The sequence below is a fragment of the Nyctereutes procyonoides genome, unplaced genomic scaffold, assembly GCF_905146905.1.
Source record: "Nyctereutes procyonoides isolate TBG_1078 unplaced genomic scaffold, NYPRO_anot_genome, whole genome shotgun sequence".
NCBI classification, from domain to species: Eukaryota; Metazoa; Chordata; class Mammalia; order Carnivora; family Canidae; genus Nyctereutes; species Nyctereutes procyonoides.
The window spans coordinates 8,118,913-8,146,302 of record NW_026575026.1 but is presented as its reverse complement, the minus strand read 5'-3'; the positions used below and the strand labels follow the sequence as shown (position 1 = coordinate 8,146,302).

The following is a 27,390-nucleotide window of genomic DNA, read 5'->3' as shown; positions in this document are numbered from 1 at the left end:
AGAACATGACCTCTGGAGGGAATTTCCACAGAATGGGAGTATCTTCATAATCCATGCAAACACCAAGAGGTTTATTCACATACTTCTACCTGAAACTTTCTTACCTTTAATCTTCCCTCTAACTGGTCCCAAGTCCTTGACAACCCAGTCAATCCATTAGTCTTTGCCTATGAATCTATAGGTCTGTAAAGAAGGTCACCATTTTCCCCACAAAAATGGAGTGATCTGGATCTGTGCTTGATATTCTACCCATTGGGAAGATTTTGCTCCACCACTGCGTTTCAGAGACAGCCTTGAGTGGGGCTGTAACAATGGCTACTTCTTGCTGCTTAAGGATATCATGTGTACTCATACATAAATTGGGATATATGACAATGTTTTCCCTATTTTCAGTTGGGAAGGCCCTTGTGAATCTGAAGGGGAGGATTCACAGATTTATATCCAAACATTGGTAAGTTCCATGGGAGCCTAAGCCACACACAGAGACAATTTGCTGGATTTTTCTGGTCCTGCTCTGAACTGTTCTCATATATACCCATTTAACTGTAGAATGTTGCTGCTAATGTTCAGTCGTATTTTGGTTGTTACCACAACATAGACCACCACAAGTAGCATAGTCATTGGTGCCCATGGTCAGTCTCACCCAGAACTCAGTAACAAGCCAGGGACTGTTGTTTCTATGGAGAAGAGATACTGTGAAAATAGGTCATAGTTTTGCTTCAAAAATCCTAGGATTCTCTTTTTGGAGTGTCAGAAATGACAAATAGCAACTTAACATTGCTATTTGCTATAGGCATGGCAGATACCCTTGGAATTTCTTTCTTTTTCTTTTTTTTTTGTTTTTCTGTAGTGGTTAAAAAAACAACACATGAGATCTACCAAAATTTTAATTACTTTTAAAAAAGATTTTACTTGTTTATTTGACATAAAGAGAGAGCACAGGCAGGGAGAGCAGCAGGGGGAGAGGGAGAGGCAGGGAGCCCGACTTGGGGCTTGATCTCAGGATGCTGGGATCATGACACAAGCCAAAGACAGACACCTAAATGACTGAGCCACCCAGGCGCCCCCACAAAATTTTAACTATACAGTCAGTGTTGGTACAACAGATCTCTAGAACTTGTATATCTTCCGTAATTGAAATGTTATACTTCTTGAACAGCAGCTCCCACTGACCTATCCGTCCAGCTTCTGGCATCTACTGCTCCACCTTCTGTTGCAATGAGTTGGATTACTTTAGACACTTCATATAAATCAGATTTAATCACTCAGTTTCCATGCAGATACCAGAGTCACCTAAAAGGTTTCAAACAGGGACATTTTGATTGAAAAAATACTTAGCAAATACCTGGACAGTATGAAGGGAACTATAAGAAAAGATGAGGTTCCCAGACTAACAACAGTACAGGTCATTACTAACCCACTGGGCTAAGATATAAAGGAAAACAGTAACGTTCTCAGAGACTAGTGAGAATAGGAACTGCGGAAGGAGAAACGTAGGCAAGAGATGTAGTAATGGAAGCTCCAAGCAGTTGCCTAAAACTAGGTCCCAAGCCAGGAAGGGAACAGCCAAATATATTTGGTCTCATCTACCACTAACTGAATTCAACCAGAAGCTACGTGGCAGAGGAATTCACATACTGGAGTGCACCGAGGTGAGCCTCCTGAAACCCAAAACTAGAAAAGAAAGTTAAGGATAATAGATCTGGGAAGATAAATGGAGAACAATAAGAGCATTGAGGGCCACCCTTGAGAACGGATCAGAGAAATAGAAGCTAGAAAGTGAGAATAAGAAAGACTAAGTATTAGTAGTAAAACTGGGGATTTTATTGTTAGGGAACTCAGGAGAGGATGGTGTTTCAAGAAGGGGAAAAGAACATCCGTGAAATTATTTAAGCACTCTCATTGATATGTGATGCAAACCCAAGGAATCTTCTACAGTACACTAACGTCTAGTATGCACGTGAGTTATCACTGAGGAGACCGATCTAATCAATTCTACAGATTCAACTGTTTACCTGAAAATCTAAGCTTATTTAGTTGAATAATTACTAGAATTAATAGCAGCTAAATAAAATGAGCAGATACTGAAGATTTTATGAGGGTTTGAACTTACTGAATATAAATCTTTTGCCAGTATTTTGTGAGGTGGTTTATATACATTTCTCTAGTACCTAAAACAACTCCCTGATGCAGACATGTCTATTTTAGTAGAAAGAGTAAGAAAGTCATATGCACTTAAGGTTATTTTTGGGAGACATATAAGATCATAAGCTAAGTGAAAACAAATGTTTGTACATAAGAGTCTACATGTAATTATATTTGTATAAGTGTAATTACATTTGTATAATTTATATGTGCTAATTAACAATGACTAGAAATATGAAACTTACTGTTTATTTTGTTCAGTCACTCAATAAATATTTTTTACAGAAAATATGGAGGAATTTTGGAGAGCCATTGTGTTCTTACAGAGGATATGATAGTTGATAAGTTAAATGCTGTAGTTTTCTATGAAAAATGAGTGATTATCCAGACAAAGGAATTACAAGCATGGATACAAAAATGATATTGAGGACATTATGTCTTTCTGGATCTGTCTACCATAAACACGACTATTCTTATTCATCTACCAACAACAGAAATTTGGATATGTGTCCTTTAAGAGCTTCCACTAAATATTAAGTTCTCATATGGATAAGTTCAGTGACAGGAATGTCTTCAGGAAAGAGAAAGAATTAAGGGAGACTCCAGGGTTTCCACCTTGTGAGTGTATTTGAACAGTCAGCTTTTACAGAAATAGGAAACAACTGGAGGAGCAACTTCTTTGAGATTAATATACTGTGTTCTCTTTTGAATTTATTTGCTTCAAGGAGCCAAAGTGACCTTTAGGTGGAGGTTTTGAGAAGTCATTTGGAAAACACAAGGTCTCAACCTCAGAAAATAGCAAGAGAAACAAACTGAGGGTCAACACATAAAGGAGACTTTATAGAAACGAGAGACCTAAACATCATTTGGTTCTTTGTGAGTATGATGGTAGGTTTTTTTTTCTTTTTTTAAGTAAAAAGAAAGGTGTACAACACATTCTGAGTTTTCAAAAAAAAATGTGGAATGTTAGGAATTTTGGAAGGAAACTGTTTTGAGAAAGAAAAGATGGTTATGTTAAATAAGGTAACAATATTGTAGTTAGCTAATACTAGGGACCATGAGAGGGGCCATCTTTTGCTTGGGTTGTAGCATGTGAGTAAAATCTCTTTGAGAAACTTGCAAGGTAAAATAGTGTTCCCAGGGGGGCTCTTGATTTCTGCTAATGGCAATACGTGTATTGATGCTTGAAATTTTATTTCAAGATTCTGAATATCCTCTTCTTTCCCCCAGTGAAGTTATCATTGCAATACAACCTCGATTGTGAGTTGCTGTTGCAGGAGTAATGAATCAATGTTTATTAGACATAAAAAGTGAGATATGACATCATGGGTCTCTCTAATCTCCCATTCCATTTTTTTTCTACTTCCATTTTTCACACATCAATACACACAGATGTTCAGAAGCATGTACATATAACACAGAATGGTTCACAATTCTTCACAGTCATCTCAGTGATGGAAGATGAGAAAAATTATACTCTTCACCTCTTCTAAATTCATCTATTAATATAAAAGCTTGTGCAGTTTGAGTACGCATCATAACTCTTGGGAAAACTTTCACTTAGTAGGGGTAGAAATTGTTTATTGAATGTGTTAAAGAAAAGGATTTACAGTGATGTACATTAATTATTAACATGGACAGAAAAATGAGTACGTGAAAGATTACCCACTACATATCTTGAAACATCATTTATCTAATCACATTTCCATAGAGTTTTCTTATTAAGTCAGTCACTGTAGGAAAAAAATTTCAAATAGATCATATTGATCTATTTGACTAGCTGTGAGTTTGTGTATGATATTACACTTTTTCCATTTTGTACAAAACCATACATCTTTGCTCTAACACATTTTTTCTAGTCACACATTTAATCAGTATGTATAACTTTCTTTTTATAAGATTTTATTTATTTTTTCATAAGAATCACAGAGAGAAAGGCAGAGACATAGGCAGAGGGAGAAGTGGTTCCTCATGGGGAGCCCGATGCAGGACTCAAACCCTGTACCCTCGGATCATGACCTGAGCCAGAGGCAGGTGCTCAACCACTGAGCCACCCAGGTGTCCCAGCAAATATAAATTTCAATGTGTTTCTAACATCTCTTATTATCAGTCTATGTTTCAGGCTGTTGTGATCCCATGTTTAAATTATTAATCCACTTTTTTAATCAATTCTCTTCTTTTAAAATCCTATCTTTGGATGCCAGTATATGTTTAGCTGCTGGAACTGTTGGCTAAATGAAAAATTTGACCTTGTGATTGACGCCCCTTATAACCTGAGTAAATATTGGACAGCCAGGTGCAGAAGAATGAAACTAGACCATTCTCTTACACCATACACAAAGATAAAATAAAAATGTCTGAAAGATATAAATGTGAGACAAGAATCCATCAAAATCCTATGGGAGAACTCAGGCAACAACCTTTTTTGAACTTGGCCACAGTAACTTCTTGAAAGATACATCTATGAAGGCAACAGAAACAAAAGCAAAAATGAACTATTGGGACTTAGGATAAAAAGTTTCTGCACAGCAACAGAAACAGTCAATAAAACTAAATGACAACCTACAGAATGGGGGGCGATATGTGCAAATGATATATCAGATAAAGGGCCAGTATCTGAGATCTATAAAGAACTTATCAAACCCCACACACAAGAAACAATCCAATCATGAAATGGGCAAAAGACATGGACAGAAATTTCACAAACACATGGCCAAGAAGCACATGAGAAAATGCACCCTATCACTTGCCATGAGGGAAATACAAATCAAAACCACAATGAGATCCCACCTCACACCAGTGAGAATGGAAAAATTAACAAGAGAAGAAACAACAAATGTTGGTGAGGATGTGGAGAACGGGAAACCCTCTTGCACTTTTGATGGAAATCTGGCTCTGGACTTTTGTGTCTTGGGAGGTTTTTGATGACTGCTTCAATTATCTCGCTGATTATTGGCCTGTTCAGGTTTTTTATTTCTTCCTGTTCCAGTGTTGGTAATTTATGGTTCTCCAGAAAAGCATCTGTTTCTTCTAGATTGCCTAATTTGTTGGCTTATAGCTGCTTGTAATATATTTTTAAAATTGTTTGTATTTTCTTGGTATTGGTTGTGATTTCTACTAATTTACTCGTGATTTTATTAATCTGAGTCTTTTCTCTTTTCATTTTAATAAGCCTGGCCTTGCATCAATCAATTAATAACCAACTCCTGGTTTTGTTGATCTGTTCTACAGTTCTGGTCTCTATTTCACTGTGTTCTGCTCGAATCTTTATTAACTCTCTTCTTCTGCTTGGTGTAGGTTTTATTTGCTGTTCTTTCTCCAGTTCTGTTAGGTGTGAGGTTAGCTTGTGTATTTGAGTTTTTTTTTTTCCAAATTTTTGAGGGATGCTTGTATTGCAATGTATTTCCCTCTTAGGACTACCCCAAAGAGCTATCCCTCTTAGCTTTTGCTCTATCCCAAAGATTTTGAATGGTTATATATTCATTTTTATTAGTGTCCATGAATCTTTTTTAATTCTTCTCTAATTTCCTGGTTGACGCTTTCATCTTTTAGTAAGATGCTCTTTAACCTCCATGTGTTTGAGTTTCTTCCAAGTTTCTTCTTGTGATTGAGTTCTAGTTTCAAAGCACTGTGGTCTGAAAATATGCAGGGGACAATCCCTATCTTTTAGTATCAGTTGAGACCTGATTTGTGATCCCGTATATGTTCTATTCTGGAGAAAGTTCCATGTGCACTTGAGAAGAATGTGTCTTCAGTTGTGTTCGGATGTAAAATTCTGTAAATATCTGTGAAATTCATCTGGTCCAGTGTATAATTTAAAGCTCTTGTTTCCTTGGTGATGTTGTGTTTATAAGATCTGTCATTTGCAGAAAGTGCTGTGTTGAAGTCTCCTACTATTAGTATATTATTATCTAAGTATGTCTTTCATTATTAATTGATATACTTGGAAGCTCCCACATTAGGGGCATAAATATTCATGATTACTAGGTCCTCTTGTTGGATAGACCCTTTAAGTATGATATAGTGTCCCTCTTCATCTCTTACTACACTCTTTGGGATTAAGTTTAATTTATCTGATATGAGAATTGCTACCCCAGCTTTCTTTTGAGGACCATTTGAATGGTAAATGGTTCTCCAACCTTTCATTTTCAGGCTGGGTGTGTCCTTAGACCTTAAAAGAGTCTCTTATAGGCAGCAAATAGATGGGTATTGCTTTTTTATCCAGTTTGAAAACTTGCATCTTTGGATGGGATCATTAAGCCCATTCACGTTCAGAGTTACTATCAAGAGATATGAATTTAGTGTAATCATAATACCTATTCAGTCCATTTTTGTAGATTATTTCTTTTGGCTTCCTCTTTCTTTTACAGAGTCCCCCTTAATATTTCTTGCAGAGCTGGTTTGGTGGTCACATATTCTTACAATTTCTGCCTATCTTGGAAGCTCTTTATCTCTCCTTCTATTCTGAATGAGAGCCTTGCTGGATAAAGTATTCTTGGCTGCATGTTCCTCTCATTTAGGACCCTGAATATATCTTTCCATCCCTTTCTCACCTGCCAGGTCTCCATGGAGAGGTCTGCTGTTAATCTGGTATTTCTCCCCATATGAGTTAGGGATCTCTTGTCTCTCTCTGCTTTAAGGATTTTCTCTTTATCTTTGAAACTTTCAAGTTTCACTATTAAATGTTGGGGTGTTGAACAGTTTTTATCAATATTAGGGGGGGATATCTCTATCTCCTGGATATGAATGCCTTTATCCCTCCCAAGATTAGGGAAGTTCTCAGCTATGATTTGTTCAAATGTACTTTCTGGCCCTCTCTCCCTCTCAGCATCTTCTGGAACCCAAATTATATGTATATTGTTCCTTTTCTGTCTATCATGTATTTCCCTTAGGCTTTCCTCATGGTCTTTCAATGGTTTTCTTTTTCTTTTTTTTTCCCCTTCAGCTTCTTTCCTTACCTGCAACTTGTCTTCTATGTTGCTCACTCTTTCTTCTACCTCATTAACCCTCGTCATTAGGACCTCCAGTTTGGATTGCATCTCATTTAATTTAGTGTTAATTTCAGCCTGAGTACATCTACTAGACAGTAACCATGTCTCTAGAGTCCTTTACACTTTTTTCCAGAGCCACCAGTAGCTTTTTAATTGTGCTTCTGAATTGGCTTTCTGACATTGAATTGTAATCCAAATTCTCTAACTCCTGGCAGAGAGTAATGTTTCTGATTCTTTCTTTTGTGGTGAGTTCTTCCTTCTTGTCATTTTTTTCAGTGCAGAGTGGCTGTATGAGCGGGCTGAGTCAGGAATGTCAACCACAACCTAAGTAAATTTCACCCTAGATGACTCTGAGAAGGTCAGAGACCAGAAAATGAAAATGAAGATCAGAACAAAATGAAACAAGAGGACTACTAAAGTGAAAAACAAATTTTAAACCAAAGTAGTAAAAAATAAGACCAAAATCTGAAATAAGAATATAAAAAGAAAAAAAAAAAACAAAATTAAAGAGGAAAAATAGAAACAAAGAAAAAAAGGTAGGGGCAGACTGGAAGATGGTGGTGGTGAAATAGTTGTAGTGGAGACATAATGTAGTCTACCTGAGGCGTTCTAGTGGGAGATCCTCTTGGTTCTGAGTGTATTAAGTTCTGCATGTTAGAAGGTGCTGTCTCAGATTTATAAAAGTCAGAAATACTTTCATAGACTCCTACCATTGACCACCAAAACATAAATGACATAAAAGAGGGAGGGGCAGAATTTGAGTGAAGAGAGAATATAATCTCACAGAATGAACCAGCACAGTATACCACTTGGTTCTGAGTGTATGCTGGTCATGTTTTAGAAGGTATTAACTTCCACCATTGTAGAACAAAAAGAGGTAGAGTAAACAATAAACACAAAACAAAAACCCATATCTCGTATATCTCTCAAAATTACATTGATGTTGAAGGGAATCTACAAGTGAAAAATATATCTTAGACATGTAATTGTAGAAATATGAAAGTCAAAAAGGAAGAAATTTAAAAATGAGAGATGGTAAAATATTGTCGTTAAGGTAGGAAAAGAGAAAAATATATTGGAAATTTTTAGTCTGATATAGAAACAAGTTGAAATGGAAAAAAGAGAAAAAAGGAAAAAAAATTTTAAAAAAAGAAAAAAAAGAAAGGGGACCCTATATTCTATGTACTATATTCCCTTGATTTTCCCTTGGTCCTGGAGCTTTCCAGTGCTGCTTGGTCAAGAACTTGCTCTTTCTCTGTTCTTCTGGCTGGTCTTCTGGGGGAGGGGCCTGCTATGCTGATTCTCAGGTGTGTGCACCTGAGAAAGATGCCCTACCTTCTGGCAGGTGCTGGGCTCAGTGGGAGCTGTTTACCTCATGAGGCCTCTATTCCCTGGAGGCCCTCCTCTCAGACACAGGGTGGAACAAGGAGGAACAACACTGGTGGCGGCCAGATCTCCAGCTCTGGAGTCAGCTCTCTGTAGTAACCACCGCAGTCTCCCAGTCTGCACTGGCGTAGATGCTCTTGGAGTGGTGGGGAGCACTGACCTGCACAGCTTGGGGGTGCCCAGCAGCAGGAAAGTCCTCATTGTCCTGTGCCCTCCCTGGTTCTGCCTGTCCTGGGGGGAATGAAGGATTGTGTGCTTTGTCTGCTCGGCGCCCTGGCATCCGGGGGCCCTGTGCTGCTGAAACTGCACGCTCCTGGAGACTGCAGCTCTCAAAGGAAATGGGGCTCATCTATCTTCACCCTGAGCCCCTCACCTGGCCCACTGGCTTCTCCCATATGCCCCGGGGGCTCACACTCCAGCCCTTTACTGAGATGCTTCCAAGGTTTGCAGTGAGCTTTCTCCTGAGTGCCCCTCCTTTATTAGTGACTCTGGGAATCTTAAGACTTCACTATCCCTCCTACGGTTCTGCCTGATTTCCCTGCTGAATGCTTTTCTGTCTGGGAAGATTCCACTGCAGATTTTTAAAGTTCTTGCTTCTCCGGGGCTGGGCTTTCCTGTCCTGGATGCTCTTGCTGCCCTGCTTTAGCTGAGGTCCTCCTGGTGCCCCACCTCCCCTTGATATTTATTTATTTATTTATTTATTTATTTATTTATTTATTTATCTATCTATCTATTTTTTCCCGCCTTCCTACCTTCTAAGAAGTGAAACTTTTCTCTCTTCAGCATTTCGGCTATTCTCTCTTGAAATCTCAGGTTAAATTTGTGGTGTTCAGGATGTTTTGAAAGTTATTTATCTAGGTAAGTTGGTGGGGCCAGGTGAGTTGAGGACCCTGCTCCTCTGCCATCTTGCCCTGCGCTCCCATCATATGGTTTCACTCTTATGAGGAATATATAAAATAGTGAAAGGGATTATAAGGGAAAGGAGAGGAACTGAGTGGGAAAAATTAGAGAGGGAGACAAACCATGCATGAGAGACTCCTAACTCTGGGAAATGAACAAAGGATTGCAGAAGGGGAGGGAGGCAGGAAGATGGTGTAACTGGATGATGGGCACTGAGGAGGGATCTTGATGGGATGAGCACTGGGTGTTATACTATATGTTGGAAAATTGAACTTCAGTAAAAACCAAAAACCAAAAAAAAAAAAACAAACAAACAAACAAAAAAAACCAACCCTCTGAGTAAATAATTTTTGCATATAAATGAAACTCTAAACTCATTGTACATGACTCAAGACTAACTTAATGTCTCTTATTTAAATCCAACTATCTTCTATAAACTACTGCTCACAGGTTTACCTGATACCCATATCAACTGGAATAATTTCCCAATATCCATGATTGGCTCCCATCCTTCTATTTATTGTGAAATCTGCCTTTTTGCCACAGTCTTCCTACCAGAGCTTTCATCTCACCCCGTGTTATCTGCCTCATTAAACTTGTTCCTACTTGTTCCATGTAGGAATAATTGTGTTCTTTCTCTAGAATTCTGAACACCATGAGCCAAAGTGGGACACTTAACCAAATGAACCACCCTAGTGCCTCACTCTTCTCTCAACTGTCTTTACACACTTCCTCTTTGCTCACTTTCTGACACAGGTACATTAATAACTCCAAAAGTTCTACTCAGAGTATCAGTACTTTCATTTTATGACCTTTAGTGATATGCTGACTCACAATATGGTGATTGCCAGAGAGAAGGAATCCACTGTATGGAGTGATTTATTTTAATTACCAAAGAGAAGTTTAGTTGCTGCTATACAACAGAGGTAAATAGGACTACATCTGGAACCCAGGGGATTCTCTGGAATGTCTCTTTCACTTCCATGCCAAATTGTAAATGGGATAGGAGAGCTAACAGCAACCAAAAAAGGGAGGCTGACTAAAGACTCAGACCTTCCTGAAATAAACATTTGGGTCACCCCACTAGTTAAAGAAACCAGAGTAGTTTCTGGTTGAAGACAAGGGAAGTATGAGGTGGGTGCTAAAGAGGGAAGTCATAGATATCAACTATGGCATCATGACCAATTTACAGAAATGAAGGCTAGTAGCTTTGATAGTTTCTCTTTGCTTCTCACATGCACGCGTTATTCATATATACTAAGCGTTATCTTCTCTCTCTCATTTTATGCCATATGTAAGTTCTAAGAGGTTAACTCACAATATATAAACTTTGGATAACAGAGTATTTGCTGGGACTGGGACTGAATATGGAGAGTAGAGTGATTTTTAAATTTTTATTTAGGGGAAATTATATCTACACAAAGTCAAATAGTTATATACATTTGAATGTAAATCTTAAGTGAACAGAAGCCGGGGCACAGAATAAGTACAACAGGACTGAAGTAAGAATATTATTTTGTGCTGAATAAGTCTAGTTCTTATGCAACCATTACCTCTAATGATTAATTATCTTAGTCACTCATCTTGGTTTCATGATCAGATGTCCCATCATGTGACAAGTTCTATGAATTGGGGCAAAATACTTTTTATTACCTATAACGTATGGATCACTTAGGGTTGTTTTGGTTCTTTTTGGAAAAGTCTACATGCATCTATCTCTTGTTTCTCTGTCCCTTCCCTCTCGTTTTTTTTTTTTTTTTTTTTTTTTTAATCTAAAATGCTCCCTAAGCTTTTTTGTGACTCTGGACTATTAGTTTTAGTCTTTAATCTCACAGAACCACCAACCCACTGACCCATTTCACTCATCATCCCGCTTTCTACTTTGTTTGCCATTTGATGCCCTGTTCTCCTTCACATTACCTTGCTTGCCTTTGCTATGGAATCTCTTCGAAGAGCTTATTTTCTATGACCTATGATACTTGATTAATTTTAGCAGACTTATATCAGGCTTTCATCTTGGCCTATGCTTCAAGTCACTGGCACTGGTATCTTCATATAATTTATATATAGCCAGAGTCCATGTTTTTATTATAACTATTTTTATATCCTCTGTAATCTTAAGCTAACTTTGCATATCTTCTTAGCCTTTGAGAGTAATTGTTACATTTGTGCTAAGGATAGTTAAGTTCCATTCAAAAGGGATATTTTTCTGAGATTTCTAGAGTTTTTACAATCATGTCCCTCCAAAAGATGCTTTACATATATTGGTAAATGTCAATGGAGGAACATCTTTCTTAGCAGAGATAAATTTGGGTTGGTGGGTGATATATTCTAGCAATGGAAGGTGTGTGTTAAAGATGCCACCCTGCTCAAGAAAAACTAACCTTTTTGATCTTCTATAACGTAAGGTAGCTTGGTGTTTGGTAACGTCTTTTCAAGTAATGTGTGGAATATTGAAGTCAGGGTTCCTCTCTTCCCTTTTATTTAATGCAATATGCAAGCCATTAGGTCCAGAAGTCACACTGCTCTGTTTTAATCCCATCTCTATCACATTCTCTCCATGAGATCTAGGGTAAGTTACCTGAACTTTCTGTACTTCAGTTTCCACATTTGTAAAATGAAAAGAATAATAGTAACTAAAGCAAACATTCTTGTGTGTGTGTCTTTCATGAGTTAAAATTATAAAGGACTTAAAAGACTTCCGGGGACAGAATAAATTCTCAAGAAATATTTATTAATTTCCTCTTTAACAGGAAACTTAGATGAAACTCAATACATTTTTGTTATTGAATGAATGTGCTCACCGAATCATTAGAAATCATTCAGATATGAAAAATATACTGGACCCTCACATTTTATTTCATTTTTCAAAGCAAGAGAAATAGTGAATCTAGCATCAGGAAACAGATATTGATAATTCTAATGTAATCCCCAATGTTTTAGGTTTACCTCCAGATGAAGTTTAATCCAGTAAGAAGGAAGCAATAATGCTAAATCCTGCCCAGAGACAACTCACCCACAGGTAGACAATGTCTCTTCCTTGTGGAGATAGCAGATGATTAGATCAGACATAATAGAGATAGAATAACTGAAAAATTGAATCCAGAAGACAGATATCAGAGACCCTGATTCTAAAAGCTGAAAGAAGCCTTAGCGACACACTCATAGAAATATTTCATAGGGGGACAGCCCCAGTGGCTCAGAGGTTTAGCACTGCCTTCTGCCCAGGATGTGATCCTGGAGACCCGGGTTGAGTCCTACTTCGGGCTCCCTGCTTGGAGCCTGCTTCTCCCTTTGCCTGTGTCTCTGCCTCTCTCTATCTCTCATGAACAAATAAATAAAATCTTTAAGAAAAAAAAAAAAGAAATGTTTCATAGGGAAGGCAAGTAAACTTAAAGTTTACACAAGGTAGTCATACTGCTTACACATAAAGTCTATTTTTTTATTAGAAACTGGTTTGGAAAATACATTTTCCTGTTACTGACCTTCACTTGATTTCATAAATATACTTAATAAAGTTTCTTGCCAAAAAAAAAATAAATAAAGTTTCTTGCCATAGTATATTAAAAATGGCTATGCGTTCTCTGCAACTCCTCCTATCAAGAGGTGCAGGCTATTTCTCCAACTTTGAGTTGGCCTTGCTTCTTGACCTTCTTACCAATAGAGGTGTCAAAAGTGACATAGTGTGACTTCTAAACCTCGACCATGCACTCCCATGTGAGCTTGTGTGAATTTCTGTATCACTGGAAAAGGCCCAGGCTTGCCCATGGGGAGAGGCCACAGGAAGTGATAATCAAAGTGTCCTGCTAACTCAGCAAACCTAAGCCATGTGAGTGACACTTTCCTGGATCATTTGTCCTTAGGCAAGCTGATAGCTAACTGCATCATAATGAGTGAGCCCAGGAAAGCCCCAGAGAGGAAACCCTGATCCCAGCCCAAATTGTTGGTCCACAGGATCACGAGCAAATGCTGCTTGCTGTTTTACACCCTAAATTGTGAGATGTGGGTTATACAGCAGGAAATAACACAGACATTAGGATTTATGAAAAACACAGTCTGTATGTTGCTTTTTAAATACACAAGCTCTAAGAATGTAAATATAATGGATCAATGTCAAATGGAGGGACATCTCTAGTGTCACAGAGTTCCTGGTTACTATGCACAAGTTCTCTTGCATGGTTGATAAATTTTGACTGAAAAACTATTATGTGTCCATTTCACAAATAATGACACCATTAAGTTATGATCTAGAAAACTTGTGCAGGTTTTCATAATATAGTCACATATGAATTGCAAACAAGTTTAAAATAAAGTATTTTAAAATATGTTTTTAACTGATTAGAAAAGCCAGAGGTCATTAAACTCCTGAAAAATGTATTCTAATTAAACCCCATTAAACTGGAAAAAATATAATAGGTTTCAAAAGTTTTAGTTAGCCTTTGCATATCTACAATTTTTATCAGAATATATATAATGCTGTATAGATTATTTAAATAGGTAAATATTTGTTTTTAAGGGAGGTTTTCATTTATACAATATAGAATATATTTCTTTAATTGTCAGGGTAGTTCTTTTGAATAGCTCAGATGTTGCTAACAAGGTATGCAGTTCTTTAGTGTACTTTAACTCCTTCATCTTGTATTATTTTATAATAATGAAAAAGTGAAAGGATATCTTTAAACTATGATTTTAAAGATTGTTATAGGAAAGAACATTATCTTATTGCCAGATTAAATAATTCAGCACTACGGTAAATTAAATTGCTTTGATTACATTAATTAAATCTTTTTATTTTATTTTATTTTTTTTAATTTTATAAATTAATTTTTATTGGTGTTCAATTTACCAACATACAGAATAACACCCAGTGCTCATCCAGTCAAGTGTACCCCTCAGTGCCCGTCACCCATTCACCCCCACCCCCCGCCCTCCTCCCCCTCCACCACCCCTAGTTCATTTCCCAGAGTTAGAAGTCTTTATGTTCTGTCTCCCTTTCTGATATTTCTCACACATTTCTTCTCCCTTCCCTTATATTCCCTTTCACTATTATTCATATTCCCCAAATGAATGAGAACATACACTGTTTGTCCTTCTCCGGTTACTGTGGCCAAGTTCAAAAAGGGTGTTGCCTGAGTTCTCCTCTGGGATTTTGATGGAATCGTGTCTCACATTTAGATCTTTCATCTATTTTGAGTTTATCTTTGTGTATGGTGCAAGAGAGTGGTCCAGTTTCATTCTTCTGCATGTGGATGTCCAATTTTCCCAGCACCATTTATTGAAGAGAGTGTCTTTAGCTCAGTGGCAGAGCATTTGACTGTACATTAATTAAATCTTAAACAGCATTAGTGTTTATATTTTTAAACTCCATACTTTAAAGCATTGAAATTATTTCAAAACTTCACAAAATTGAAAAATACCTTTTTTCTTCTATATTTCTTTATAGCTGATTTCCCACCTAAGAATAGTTTGCCTTGCTCTTATCTGTAAAGAGCAGATAATCCTTCAAATGACTTGTAATGTCTTAACATGGAGCTATAATTGTGGGGCTATTAAACTTGGATTATAAATATCAAACTGTGGTAAATCATTTATTGAACTTGCTTAGTACATAATGCCAATTAGAATAAATATTTGTTTGACCTAGAGGGTAAAGAATTGGCAAGTGTACTGGAAGATAGTACTTTTAGAAAAGAAAGGGAGAAGTAAGTCTTTTTTATTAATATTCAATGAATATCTTCATGCTTCCTGCAGATTTCTGGCTATTGCTAGTTAACAAGAAGCCTAAGTACTTGTGCTTTGTATAGTGGTCACAGAACAATCCATGAGAGGAACAATAGAAGTGATGGGGTAAGGAAAAGAAAGAAATGGGAAAATGCACTGCATTTGATGGATAAATCATCCCTACAGCAAATAACATTCTGAGAATTGCATGTTCCCTCCAAATTATCTGCAGTGCAGTTAAAGAGTTGTATTTTTGTCTCCTTTCAAATATGGATATTATAAGTAAAATTACTGTAGGAAAGATTTTTTTAAATGTTAAAATTACTTCAAAATGGCAGATATTAAATTATAATTGTTTACTTTTGTTCTGCTATGCCATCAATGATTTTAATTTACCAAAATTAACTAGTTTTCTAAAGTCATGAAGTATTACAATATAAACCTAGTTCTATTGTTATGAATTTTTAAATCAAGGGCAACCTTCAAATCAAAGACAAAAAATAATGTTTTGTATTCTAAGGTAGACAAAGTCAGATGTGTCATATGATTCCCAGCAAAGTAGAAAATTTGAATCTCCTGATTTTCCTAATTAGACAGGAAGCTCTAGCTATATAGCAAGCTCTTTTCTACTTTGTCTAGTTCCATTGTTTTTAAGATTTTATGTATTTATTCATGAGAGACACAGAGAGAGCGAGAGGCAGAGAGATAGGCAGAGGGAGAAGCAGGTCCATGCAGGGAGCCTGATATGGGAACTGGATCCCAGGACTCCAGAATCATGCCCTGGACCAAAGGCAGGTGCTAAACTGCTGAGCCACCCAGGGATTCCCCCTTTGTCTACTTCCTTTAGAGAAGATGTGTAGTTATAACATACTGGACCCAAAATGATGTTAAATATGTAGAAAATATTCTATATGATTGGTACGTAAAATAGAATTAATTGTGTTCCTAAGTCCTTAAACATTATCCTAATTTGCTGAGCTGAAACAAATGAATATAACAAAGCACTGGGATTTTGTGATAGTAGAAACTTCCATATGTTTATCTTCTCTTTTTAAAGGATAAAGTATTTTAAACTTAATTCTAAGTTTGATTGATTCTTTGATTCTTGGTTGATTGATTCTTTGGTTGATTCTTTGATCTTTGACTTCATAGGCTGAGGAATGGATAAGAACCTGGAAGTGCAGGAGAGGAATCTCTTCACATCACTAGCTGGGTTAATTCAGATGGGCCTTGTCAAGTTTTCCATCTAAATTATTAAAGAAAACTATTCTCTCTTGTTCTTCTTTCCTGTCTTACCAAATTTCCAGCAACAAAACAGACAACATTTTGTGACCAGGAATATAGCAGTTGCCACACAAGCCAGCAGAAACCCAATCACATCCAAGGAGTGGTACTGGAACCAGGTGAGGTCATGAGAGGCTGGCCACAGGTGCTTGGCTCCTTTGTGGCGCATGACATACTCGATCCAGAAGACAGCTCGGTCCAAGGGCTTTATAGGCTGATCGTGGTGAATTCTTGATAATTTCATAGCATTCTCTTTATAGCTAAATATTGAATACATAGATAGCAATTTAAAAATTTATTAAGAATATATGCCTAAAATTATGTTACATATTATTAAAAGCGTATTACGTGATTATATAATAAATAGTCACAAGTGAAATCATTAAGTACAGAATGCCTATGACAGTTTGTTTCCTCTTGAGGTGTTTCTAGATATGTTGGCCTTATTGGCTAGAATTTGTTAGATGTTTCCAGTTTAATAATTGGAGGTAAGGGAGAAGAGACTTGCTAATTGTAAATAGCATTCAAAAAGTTTAGAAATAAGAATGTAGAATATGTAGGTTGTGAATCTACACAGAATCTGTGAATCTACAGTTTGATCTCATTTGCTAAGCATGGTGAAGGGAACAAGGTAGTTACAGGAAGCAGTATTGAGGGGCAGGTCTACAATAAGGGACACCCCGCCGCCCCCCCGCACCCCCCTCCTCCTTTTGATCTGAAGCTTTAGTGGGATCATACAAGCAAAATGAAGCTGTCTTCCTTTCCTTCCTGGGCCACTATCCTCAGTTTTTTTTTGTTGTTGTTGTTCCACTATGTTGCTAAGTTTTAAGTGGACTCCAGAGCTCTTCTGGAGCTGTTTTCATTTACAGATAGCTGTCTAATTGTTGATCTTTGCTGGGGAACCAGGACCCTGGGGTCTTTCATGTTGCTATTTAGATCTCTCAATTTTACTGTATTTTCTTTCTCTTGTTTTAAATTAAAATATACCGGGCAACCCCGGGGTGGTGGTGGTGGTGGTAGGGGGCGGGGGTGCTCAGCAGTTTGGTGCTGCCTTCAGCCCAGGGCCTGATCTTGGAGATCCAGGATAGAGTCCCACATCAGGCTCCCTGCATGGAGCCTGCTTCTCCCTCTGCTTGTGTTTCTGCCTCTCTCAATCTGTATCTCTCATGAATAAATAAATAAAATCTTAAAAAATATATATACCAATATAGGAATTTTTTATTAAACAGTAACATGATCCAACTTTTGTAGAATTATTTTTCTTCCCTATTTATAAATTAGCCAAAGGAAACAACTGAAGTAATAGCTGCATGAGGAGAGTTTTTATTTTTATTTCTCTATTTTTTGTTGTGTTGCCTTAATTCTTTATAATGGTAATATCTGCAATTTCAAAGGAATAAACAATAATTATTATTAATTAAAAATAAAGAGTTGTGTCTCTTCAACAATAACTTATTTTCTTTAAATAAATTTAGTATTTCTTTGAGGTTGTAATCTATTACCTATTAACAGTAGATGAATCAAAATGCCTACATAGAATTTGAGAACTATAAAACAATTGTATTTGATATTACTAATGTGCTGATTACTTAAAAGTGTCAGTTTAAAAACTGAATGAAACAATTTACTCCTTTTACAACCACTATATGCTTCTCAGAAAAGTATATTCTATACTCACGAAGGGTTGTTAATAACTTCCTTCAAAGCATTAAGAAGATTAGAACTCATCATGGTATGCAAGTCTACTTCAACAGCTGCCCCTTTGGCCTTTATACGAGCAATATTACCAGGCTGATCACCAAATATGGGAATTCCCACCATAGGGATTCCATGGTAAATAGCGTCGTAGATACCATTTGTTCCACAGTGAGTGATAAAAGCTTTGGTCTTGGGATGACCTAAGAGGAAAAAAACATACCATTATTCAATGTTGTGAGAATTTCAGAAACAGAAAATCTTGACACCTATAAACCATTGATTCACTTAGGCAGTGTCTTCTATACTATTCTGTGCCATGAGGCTATATATAAATTTCTGTAAGCTCTAAAGAAGGCAGTGACTAGTTATTCCAGGCTAAATAGCAATTATTTATTCTAGCAATACAGTCATTTCATGAACCTCTGAGAAGGTCTGTGTGGACTTTAAAGTATGGTGAGTAGTTGGCAGGTGGGCAAGTTGTTGGGGTGAGAAATTGATTAACAAAAAAATGGAGGGATTTTAGAAAAGATACACTTGCATGGATAAGGAAAAGTGTGGTGGGATGTACAGGGTTTCACTGGGAGAATGTTGACATAATAGGCTAGAAAGACAGATTAGGGTGAGTTCATGAAGCACTCTGTTTAAATAAAATGGGATTTTGTATCTGATTTTATAATACTATAGAGCCATTTATAATATTAGAGATGGTAAATAGGATTATCAGATTTTTCTTTTCAAATAGGGAAGAAAGAAGAGAGGTGGAAGAAATGGATACAGAGAACCAGTAGGCTGCTGCAGTATTTTATGCAAGAGATCTGATTACCCTGGTCTTTCTTCAGCAAGAACCTGCTTAGGTTGGTTTAGTCAGAGGCCCCCTTGCCCTAATGTTTCCTATTAGTGTTTTTCTATACAGTGACCACCTACTCTGCTCCTTGGTGATGAAATCTCCACTCTTTCTTCTTGTATTCAGAGTTGAGTCCAATATCTCTGCTTCACTGCAAAAGTCCATGTACTAGTATCTATATTTATCATAATGGTCTTGAATAAGGCGTGCCTCACAATCTTTAACAAGTATCATGAAGAATTTTTTAATAGGCTCCAGTAGAAATGTGAAGATCTTAAGGATTATTTTTTGCTTGTTCTTAATACAAATTTGTTGGATTTATTTGTTATCAAATAATCATTCAGAGTATTCCTCATTCGGATCTGTTTAGTGACAAAGCAGGACAGAATATCCAATGGGAAAGGCAGTCTTTTCAACAAATGGTTTCAGGAATATTGAACAGCCACATGCAGAAGAATGAAACTAGACCATTTCCTTTCACCATACACAAAAATACACTCAAAATGGATGAGATTCCTAAAGTGTGAAACAAGAATCCACAAAAATCCTGGAGGAGAACACAGACAGCAACCTCTTCAACCTTAGCTGAAGCAACTTCTTCTCAGACATGTCTCTAAAGGCATGGGAAACAAAAGCAAAAAAGAACTATTGAGACTTCATCAAGATAAAAAGCTTCTGCAAAGCAAAGGAAACAGTCAACAAAACCAAAAGGCAACCGAGAGAATGGGAGAAGAAATTTGCAAATGTCTTATGAGACAAAGGGCTCGTATCCATGATCTATAAAGAACTTATCACACTCAACATTCAAAGAACAAATAATCTGGTCAAGAAATGGGCAGAAGACATGAACAGATATTTCTCCAAAGAATATCTACACATGGAAAACAGTTACATGAAAAAATGCTTCACATCACTCATCATCAGGGAAATACAAGTCAAAACCACAATAAGATACCAGTCCACACCAATCAGAATGGCTAAAGTGAACATGTCAGGAAACAACAAATGTTGGGAATCATATGGAAAAGGGGAACCCTTTTACGCTGCTGGTGGTCAATACAGCCACTCTGGAAAACAAGATGGAGGTTCTTCAAGAAGTTAAAAATAGAGCTACCCTATGACCCAGAAATTGCACTACTACGTATTTATCCAAAGGATACAAATACAATGATCTTAAGTGGCACCTGTACTCCAATGTTTATAGCAGCAATGTCCATAATAGCCAAACTGTGGAGATGTTCATTGACAGATAAATGGATAAAGAATAGGCGTGTGTGTGTATATACATATATATATATATATATATATATATATATATGCACATACACACACAATGGAATATTATTCAGCATCAAGAAAAATGAAATCTTGCCATTTACAGCAACATGGATGTAACTGGTGGGTATTATGCTAAGCGAAATAAGCCAATCAGAGAAAGACAACTATCATATGATTTCATTTTTATGTAGAATTTAAGAAACAAAATAGAGGAGCATGGTGGAACGGGAGCGAAAAATAAAACAAGATGAAATCAGAGGAGACACACCATGAGAGACTCTTAACCATAGGAAACAAACTGAGGGTTACTGGAGGGGAGTGGGGTGGGGGGATGAGGTAAGTGCATGAGAGGCATTAATGAGGGCACATGATGTAATGAGCATTGTATCTCATAATCAATGGATGAATCACTGAACTCTACCTCTAAAACTAATAATACACTATATGTTAATTAATTGGAGTTAAATAAAATTACGAGTGTTGAACCAGCCTTGTGTCCTGGGGATAAATCCTACTTGGTCATGCTGAATAATTTTCTTAATGTATTGTTGGATCCTATTAGCTAGTATCTTGTTGAGAATTTTTGCATCCATGTTCATCAGGGATATTGGTCTGTAATTCTCCTTTTTGGTGGGGTCTTTGTCTCGTTTTGGAATTAAGGTGATGCCGGCCTCATAGAAGGAATTTGGAAGTGCTCCATCTCTTTCTATCTTTCTGAACAGCTTTAGTAGAATAGGTATGGTTTCTTCTTTAAACGTTTGATAGAATTCCCCTGGGAAGCCATCTGGCCCTGGACTTTTGTGTCTTGGGAGGTTTTTGATGACTGCTTCAATTTCCTCCCTGGTTATTGGCCTGTTCAGGTTTTCTATTTCTTCCAGTTCCAGTTTTGGTAGTTTGTAGCATTCCAGAAATGCATCCATTTCTTCTAGATTGCCTAATTTATTGGTGTATAGCTGTTCATAATATGTTTTTAAAATCGTTTGTATTTCCTTGGTGTTGGTAGTGATCTCTCCTTTCTCATTCATGATTTTATTAATTTGAGTCTTCTCTCTCTTCTTTTTAATAAGGTTGGCTAATGGTTTATCTATCTTATTAATTCTTTCAAAGAACCAACTTCTGGTTTTATTGATCTGTTCCGCAGTTCTTCTGGTCTCGATTTCGTTGAGTTCTGCTCGAATCTTTATTAACTCTCTTCTGCTGGGTGTAGGATCTTATTTGCTGTTTTTCTCTAGCTCTTTTAGGTGTAAAGTTAGCTTTTGTATTTGAGTTCTTTCCAGTTTTTGGATGGATGCTTGTAGTGCGATGTATTTCCCCCTCAGGACTGCTTTTGCTGTATCCCAAAGATTTTGAACGGTTGTATCTTCATTCTCATTGAGTTAAATAAAATTAAATTTAAAAAAGAAAATAAACCAAAAGTTTAGCCACAGCTCCAAACTATAAATAATTTGCCACTCACTTTTTTCTTCAACTGAGTGGTAGATAATAGATTAGCTCTGTAATATCTATACCAAGTCAGCTCTCAATGGTTTCTAGTTTCCTAGTCAGGGATTTGTGCATGCCCATCTGCATGTTATAATTTGGCTCATGTTGTAAGATCCCATCAGTATCAGTCTACTTTATCCTTCTGAATTATATCTCATCAATTCAGTTGACGGGCCACTATTTTATTAGTAAGAACTTCCTGAGTAATTCAAATTCATCATGACCCTCTTTTTAGAATGTGAGGTGTACAGGTACATGCTATGATTATCACACATTTACTGCTGCCTTTAGCTGATGTGTTTTGAAGGGAACATATTTTGGGTATTACTTTCAAGATTTTTATGCAGAAGAATGACTAATTGCAAATAACTAAGTCAATCATTTCTATTTACCAAAACAAACAAACAAAAAACAGAAAAACCCACAATCAAACAAAAAACATGTAACTAAGAAAAAGAGACTAAGATAAGAATACTGCCTACTTCAGGATTCTAATCACAGTTGGTGGTTACTCAACAGCCAAGGGAGAAAAGCCTCATTTAAAAGTCATCCCTTTTTAATGTTTGAAATAATTTCCAAGGTCTACAGTCCAATGTCTACAACTTGATAATTATATAAGCTTTGCCCAAGGACACTTGGTGACTGCTGGAAATTAGATTAGAACTCCATCTCTTAGCTTCTGGGTTAATATGTTTTTGCCCTTTAGATACCTACTTCCCTGTGACTCAAATCCTGCCTTAACTATGAACCCCTCAGTAATTGTTTTCTATTAATCATTCTCTTGTTTCACTTAATTCCCCACCCAACTCCCACCAGGTGAGTTAGTTTATATGACTTTAGACTTCATTTTAGAAAGATAGTACTCATAGCAATTAGGAAAATTCTATATTCAGAATAGTGGTTTACAATAACTAGTAGAGGATGAGAGGAAAGAATGAAAGTGAATTTAAGTATGAAAAAGCCTGAAAATGATTTTATAACTCTCATTCAAAATGTTAAACATAAAGAAATACAGACATAAAACAATAAAATAAAATGGACCAATATCCCTTTTCTCTTAGTTATATTATTCACATACAACTGAGTTATAATCATGATAGATAAGTCTATAAAATATGTATAATTAAGTTTTTGCCAAATTTTAGCTACCAATTAGGTATTATTGTCAAATGAATTTATTATTTTAGGTTACCCAGTGAGCTAAGTAAGATACTTTGTAATATTAAAGAATTCTTGGGGACTTGTCTAAAGCATGGCCAGACTGCATTTTTGCTTAATGGCTGATGCTCCTTTCTCCTCTACTTCTTTGATAATACTTCTGTCCTCTTGCTATCAACTTAAGTCCTTCCAGAGGTCTTTACTCATAATCCTATTTTACCAAAGTGTGACAGTGACCTATAGAACTTATAGTTCTATCTCTTTCTCTCTGAAGGTAGACTGGAGGCCAAGACTCTTGTCTTTTTACCTAAATCTATATAGTAATGTGTAGACATTATTAAATTAATTAATTATAACAAATCAGTGCACTTAAATTCAAATCATGTCCAAATCTAAGAATTTTTGAAGTGAGTTCCTTTGAAACTAGATATTCAGTGAATTATATAATATATTCTATCTAATGTGAACCTTTGTTTGTTAGTTCATATCTGTGCATACTACTCAAAGATAGTTTAAGTGGAAGCCTGTCTGAGTTAAATGATTCAGATCATACTGAATCATTTAGGAATATTGCAAAAAAAGGCATTTTTATCAGAAAAGGCAAGAAAATAAAAGAGAGAATAAATGTATATCAGCTAAGTAAAAAAAAAATCTCTCTTTTACTGCTAAGAAACGATTTTTTAGTTTTCTAATCACTTTTTTTTAGATTTTTTATTCTTTGTGGAACTATCTCCAAGAAATATAAAGCATTCTAGGAAAATTTTCAATGACCAGTCACAATGAAACTTTCCAAATAGGATTTTCATCTTAAATTTATGAGAGAGACAAAAATGGTGAGGACTCTGTTTCAATAGGAATGATATAAGATTGAGTATAATTATCCCCAATTGTCAATAATTTTTGGAGCAGATTCAGGCAAATTAAATTTCTTTGTTATTCTTGTTGTTAATGTTAACATATTTCAGTTTATTACTGGTGTCAGTAAATAGGTTATCTTACTCTTTGAATAAATACTATTTTTACCAAGAATATCGACAATTTCTTCCAATATGAAAACTTCTGCTACTGGACTTATATGTCATATCCAAATATGACAAACAATCCATCTTTCAGAGGATTAATTATTTTGTGTATGTTTTGTATTGTTTTGGGTATGAATTTAACAAGTATGAAGGTATCCTATGGGAAATGACTGGATAACTGTAAAGAGTAACCATGGCAAGAGATTTCTTGTCTCCATTCCCACTTAGTTTTTGATAACCAGTTCATTGCTATCACTTGCAGAGTTAAAATAGAAGACAGGTGTTTTATAATGTATTCCTTTATTAATCTAGATTTCACTTACATCTTTCTAATTTCTTCTGATAAGTTTAAAGTGAAAACAAAGTCTTTTAGCTAATGCTTCACTATAAAACAGTTCACCAAAATGAATATCATTAATCCTGGATCCAGAAGTAAAAGAAAACAGAAAGCATTGTATTTTTCATTCTTTCCAGAAGGGTCATTCTGTCTGTTAGTCCTGTCGTGTGAACAGATACATAGGAAGTTTCCCACAATATTTTTCCTTCATGCTTCCTACAGATGCTCTTAAAGTGATCACAAAAGAAACTGCAAGCAGTTCAGCCATCAGGTCTCCACAGGGCACCAGAGGATCTATAAGCATTGCTTTGTAGTCATTTTCCTGAAGTGTGACTGTAGATTATACTCTCATGAAGGACTTTTATTTTTTCAGTCATTTCAACAAAGAAATCTCTGTTTTATTGTTGACTGCCAGGATGTTTACTTTGGTAAGACTTTAAGAACTAGGTCTATAAATTTATTATTTGAATTCTCAAATAATGTTTTGTTATCTGGTGAATGGCTTACCTTGAAGTTCAGGAGGGAAGGCTTCTTGTAGTCAACAAGGTGAGTATATGAAGGAGTCAACACTGTTATCTCATGGCCTCTCTCTGTGAGTTTGTTCAGAATTGTCTTTACATTAAGCCAGTGTCTCATGTCACATGACCACCACCAGAATCTTCCTGCAGAATTCATAATCAGAGCAGAAGAGCTGCAGCAGCAGAATCATCATGGCCCACTTCTCAGTTATCATGACAGCAACACCCCTTGCACGTTGTTCTGTAGAGGTCACAGTGTGTTGCTGCTGAAAGGAGAGATAAAATGGCAGTTTAGATATAGAACAAGTTAAAAATTAATTTTAAAGGGAAAAGTTTATTCATTGCATGCAAGTTTTATGTTCACTGAGAGACTAAAACAGGCAAAAATATCTGGGAAAAATTATTCCAAACTTCTAGAACTTAAAATACATGAAATAAAGATACATTTATTCTTTGGATTGGTAATGAGAGAAATGACATCCTAAAATTAATATTTCATACACAGAACTACACACACACTCTAACACCCATTCCACCCTATGATCAAAGGTGCCAGGTAGTTTAAGTAAACATATTCCACATTTTTTTCCCAATGTGGAATAACGACTGATTTGCTTGATTACATTTGGATATTTCAGGGAACATTTGAAAAGAACAAAATATAAATATTTCAGGGTGTTAAGAATTCCAGAAGAAGAACACAATTATTCCTATAAGAAACTGTTAGGAACAACTTTACTGAGGCAGATAACACATGGGGTGAGATGAAGCTCTGGTAGGCTGTAGGCAGAGTGTGGCCAAAAGGCAGAGTTCACAGTAAATAGAAAGATGGGAGCCATTCATGGATATTGAGATGATATTGGGAAATTATTCCAGTGGATATGGGTCTCAGATAAAGCTGTGGGTAGTGGGTTATAGAAGAAAGTTGGGTTGAAATAGGAGACATTAAGTTAGTCTCGAGTCATATACAATGAGTTTAGATTTTAATTTATATGCAAAAATTATTTGCTCAGGTTTTAAGGGGAGTCAGTCAGAAGATCAAATTTTTCCTTTAGCAAACAGTTCTGGCAGCTAAACATAAATTGGCATGTAAAGATAAGATTTTAAAAGAAGGGAAATGATTAAAAATGTGGATTAATAACTTAAACATGCGATCACAATAGCCTGAAACATAGACTGATAATAAGAGATGTTAGAAACACAGTTGAAATTTATATTTGCTGGGACACCTGGGTGGCTCAGTGGTTGAGCACCTGCCTCTGGCTCAGGTCATGATCCCAGGGTCCTGGTTTGAGTCCTGCATCAGGTTCCCCATGAGGAGCCACTTCTCCCTCTGCCTATGTCTCTGCCTTTCTCTCTGTGACTCTTATGAAAAAAATAAATAAAATTAAAAAAAAAGAAAGTTATACTTACTGACTAGATCTGTGACTAGAAAAAAAGTACTAGAGCAAAGATGTATGGTTTTGTACAAAATGGAAGAAGTGTGATTTCTGCCTAAATAACCAAAAGGCTGAAATGTCACTAGTTAAATATCATACGCAAACTCAGAGCAGGTCTAGGAATCAATATGATCTATTTCAGAGTTTTTTTTTCCTGCAGTGACTGATTTAATAAGAAAACTCTATGCAAATGTTCATATGCCCCTTGGCTATTCAGATTTAGGTAGATGATAATGTTTCAAGATATGTAGTGGGTAATCTTTCACGTACTCATTTTTCTGTCCCTCTATGTTAATAATTAATGTACAATGTAAATCACTGTAAATCCTTTTCTTTAACACATTCAATAAACAATTTCTACCCCTACTAAGTGAAAGTTTTCCCAAGAGTTATGATGCGTACTCAAACTGCACAAACTTTTATATTAATAGATGAATTTAGAAGAGGTGAAGAGTATAATTTTTCTCATCTTCCATCACTGAGATGACTGTGAAGAATTGTGAACCATTCTGTGTTATATGTACATGCTTCTGAACATCTGTGTGTATTGATGTGTGAAAAATGGAAGTAGAAAAAAAATGGAATGGGAGATTAGAGAGACCCATGATGTCATATCTCACTTTTTATGTCTAATAAACATTGATTCATTACTCCTGCAACAGCAACTCACAATCGAGGTTGTATTGCAATGATAACTTCACTGGGGGAAAGAAGAGGATATTCAGAATCTTGAAATAAAATTTCAAGCATCAATACACGTATTGCCATTAGCAGAAATCAAGAGCCCCCCTGGGAACACTATTTTACCTTGCAAGTTTCTCAAAGAGATTTTACTCACATGCTACAACCCAAGCAAAAGATGGCCCCTCTCATGGTCCCTAGTATTAGGGACCAATAACTATAATATTGTTACCTTATTTAACATAACCATCTTTTCTTTCTCAAAACGGTTTCCTTCCAAAATTCCTAACATTCCACATTTCTTTTTTTTTTTTTTTTGAAAACTCAGAATGTGTTGTACACCTTTCTTTTTACTTAAAAAAAGAAAAAAAAACCTACCATCATACTCACAAAGAACCAAATGATGTTTAGGTCTCTCGTTTCTATAAAGTCTCCTTTATGTGTTGACCCTCAGTTTGTTTCTATTGCTATTTTCTAAGGTTGAGACCTTGTGTTTTCCTTTTTTT

At 36.2% G+C, this 27,390-nt stretch overlaps 1 pseudogene; it reads right to left on the bottom strand.

Annotated features, from left to right (window-relative positions):
* Positions 1 to 16,407: 16,407 nt before the first annotated feature.
* On the bottom strand, positions 16,408 to 24,979 carry LOC129503297 (UDP-glucuronosyltransferase 2A3-like; annotated as a pseudogene).
* Between the last annotated feature and the right edge of the window lie 2,411 nt (positions 24,980 to 27,390).